The sequence below is a fragment of the Engraulis encrasicolus genome, chromosome 11, assembly GCF_034702125.1.
Source record: "Engraulis encrasicolus isolate BLACKSEA-1 chromosome 11, IST_EnEncr_1.0, whole genome shotgun sequence".
Classification (NCBI taxonomy): domain Eukaryota; kingdom Metazoa; phylum Chordata; class Actinopteri; order Clupeiformes; family Engraulidae; genus Engraulis; species Engraulis encrasicolus.
In genome coordinates this window covers 44,161,702-44,165,556 of record NC_085867.1, presented here as the reverse complement: position 1 = coordinate 44,165,556, position 3,855 = coordinate 44,161,702, and positions in this window count along the sequence as shown.

Sequence of the window (3,855 nt, the reverse complement as noted above, 5' to 3'; positions counted from 1 at the left end):
TGGCAAACTATTTTAACGTATTAAGCCCAAAATTAGTGGCATACCCCTTTAACATAGGCATATACAGGAGGACCAACATTAACAAACAGACATTAAAGTGCAAGACATGACCAGTAACAGCATACAAGTACTAAGAAATACTTGTTGTTCCAGTTATCAAGTCATAACATTTGGAAGCAGCAGGGTGTGTTGCATATTGCAGGTGCCCAGGCAGTTGGTGTGAGTATTGCAGTCACATACGTATGAACGGCCGTCTGGGTACTTTGCTCGTGAATGTGTGTTAAGCCCCTTTTGGGGGGGAAAACAAATCGAATGTCTCATTAACTTACATGCTACATCGCCTAGCCTAAATGAACACAGTCCATGCTTCAGCCACGGCTATTTGGCTATATTATTTGAATAGCCGGCAACACAACACATTTTCGGCATGTTGAGCATGAACAATGCTAGTCTACAGGTCAATTGACTTGCATTGGCTTTCCCCCCAATGTTTTCAACCAAAATGGGGTGTAATGCACATGACAAAAGTCACGCCATTTATGCGTATAGTGCAGTTCCATGTATGTTTGTGTGTCTTTTCCTTGGGGGCAGCAGCCAGCAACAAGAAGACATGTATGGTGTTAAGAAGACTGCATGCATGTCCTGTTTTGCCTTGTTCTCCAGCTTATCAAATTGACCTCGATTAGGTGTTAAGGAGTGGCTTAATTGATGGCACCTGACTCTGCAATCAAGCTGCCTTTAAAAGCTGAAGGAACTGACGGTTCTTCATAGGTGTTCTATTTGGACCTGTGGCTGGTGCCGCACCAGTCAGGGTTTTTGTATTTAGGCATTATGATTTGGACTTTGTTTAATATTAAGTTTGTTAACGTCTTATCCTGGTGTACTTTAACAAAACCCCACAGGTTGGGTAACTTTTAAAAGATGTGTGTTGGCCTTCAAGGTTAAGATTCGGGGGCATAATAATGGTGTGTTGTATGTTACAGGGCCCAGGCAGTCCTTGTGAATACTGCAGGTAAAGATGCAGTCACTGTGCACACCAATTCCATAGGTAGGCTATTAGGTGTGTGTCTATCTGTGCAAACATGTAAAAAAAAAAAAAAAGGCAGGTGGGGATCATCTGTGTTCTAGGGCCAATCTCAATCCTTGCAAGTATTTCTCCTCCCATCCATCATGAACATTGTGCTCAGCTAGTGCCACTCATTCAAGTTGTCTCATAATGTGCTCTGTGCAAGTAGGTTTGCTGTGTCCCCTACCACAGTCCACAGCATGGAGGGGATGCTAGGAGACATGCCAGTACACCAAGGGACATGGATGAGGCCATAGGAGAGTTTGCAATCCAGCAGTGGAATACAACAGCAGTGAAGAAATTAGATTGGCCCTAGAACACAGATGACCCCCACGAAAACAACTTTCTTGATGCCTTTGCACTGTTTGCTATATGAACAAGAAGAGGTCCTGGGAGGGTGAATGAATTTATTATTGGATATCTGACATGACAATTCCATGCCCTTCAAAGCACTTCATGATGCATTATGGGTGGTAGTAATTTATCAGGATAGGGAGGATTTCTTTGTCAGTGTCAAATGTTCAGTTGTTTTTTATTTGTTCACTTAATTATTTCTCAATACTTATATACTGTTACAAGCCCTGTCTTCCACTTTAATGTCTGTCTTTTAATGTCAGTCCTGTGTATGCCTATGTCGAGTATCTTCATTCTAAATCTTCAGAACTGCTGGAAAAGTGGGAATTTCACATTGCTGTTTCTTAGTACAATTCACAGGCCTTCAATGTCAGCGTAATTTCTCCATGCATTACTTAAAGGTGCACCAGGGTAATATTTTTGGTTGTTTATTTCCCAGAATTCATACCGCCCATTCAAAATATTATCTTTTTTTATGAATACTTACCAACATCAAATTCTAAGTATTCATTATGACTAGGAAAATTGCACTTTCCATTGTTCTCCATTGTCTGCCATTTTGAAAGAGACATTTAAGCAGCAAAACGTACTGTACTTTGTTCCTAATGATACATATTGGTTTACTATTTTGTAAATATTAATGAAATATTCTGGCCACCATTCTACAAAATGCACTTTTAAGTCAGAAACATGTCATATTTGCATTGATTTTGAAGGCCTACAAACTGGTTCCTGTCCGGATTTGTATTATTTGTTAAATTAAAGTCATTTTTGTCCTAAAAAGTACCCACAACAAGTTTCTATGAACATGTTGACCCTTCCAATCAATTCCCCACGTTGGAATTATCTAAAAAAAGTGGTGTGTCGTTTGTCTTTTGTACCATGTCTGGTTCAAACCTTATGTGAATGATCTTGCCTACAGTATATTGGGGGGTGTCATCATATTGGGGCGTCTGGCGGGGGTCCCCCACCACTGAAAATGTCTGCCAGTGGTCATTTCTCTATCAGGGGAATATGATGAACAATTCATGATAGGTTTCAAGAGGTAACCTCACCAGCTGATCTAGCCCATTTTTTACCCCCCAATTAATGATGTCTGGCAAGCCCCGCCCACCATCAAAAACGTCTGGCAGTGGCCATTCCTCAATCAGGGGACCATCTCAAACAATTTACAACAGGTTCCAAGTGGTAACCTCACCAACTGATCTAGCCCATTTTTGGGGGTGTCATCATACGGGGGCGTCTGCCGGGGGTAACCCACCACTAAAAAATGTCCTGGCAGTGTCATTTCTCTATCAGGGGACTATGATGAACAATTTACAGCAGGTTCCAAGTGGTAACCTCACCAACTGATCTAGCCCATTTTTGGGGTGCCAGTTTTACAGCCCCCCTGGCCACACCCACCACAGGGAACCCGGCAGACGTGCTGTTCCTCTATCTGGGGACCATACCAGACATCATAGTACCCATAAAAATTGGTAACCTTCCCAACTAGGCTCACCCCCCTGGGCTCCTGGTCTATTACAAACTTAAGGAAGCAGGGCAACTAAACTTTTTACGTTTAACTGGCTTGCACACTTTTACCATGTACAAGCTGTGCTGTGCTGTGCTGTGCTGTACTCTGCTGTACTGTACTGTGCTGTGCTGTACTCTGCTGTGCTCTGCTGTGCTGTGCTGTGCTGTGCTGTGCTGTACTGTACTGTACTGTACTGTACTCTGCTGTACTCTGCTGTGCTGTGCTGTACTCTGCTGTGCTGCACTGTACAAACTGTGCTGTGCTGTGCTGTGCTGTGCTGTACTCTGCTGTGCTGTACTGTGCTGTACTATGCTGTGCTGTACTGTGCTGTACTATGCTGTGTTGTGCTGTGCTGTGCTGTACTCTGCTGTGCTGTGCTGTGCTGTACTGTACTCTGCTGTGCTGTGCTGTGCTGTACTCTGCTGTGCTGTGCTGTGTTGTGCTGTACTCTGCTGTGCTGTACTCTGCTGTGCTGTGCTGTGCTGTGCTGTGCTGTACTCTGCTGTGCTGTGCTGTGCTGTGCTGTACTCTGCTCTGCTGTACTGTACTCTGCTGTGCTGTGTTGTGCTGTGCTGTACTCTGCTCTGCTGTGCTGTGCTGTACTGTGTGGTACTCTGCTCTGCTCTGCTGTGCTGTGCTGTACTGTGTGGTACTCTGCTCTGCTGTGCTGTGCTGTGCTCAGGGGCGCAACTACTCTTTTCTGGGGGGATATGCAAGAACTATTTTGGTGCCCCCCTCCAAAAAAAACACTTAATAATTATTTTGCGCCCTCCAAAGCCCTCTCTTTGGCGCCCCCCCTCTCTCTGGCGCCCCCTGCAACGCATACTTTGCATATACTGTAGTTGCGCCCCTGGCTCTGCTGTACTGTGCTGTACTGTGCTGTGCATTACTCTGCTGTGTTGTGCTGTACTCTGCTGTG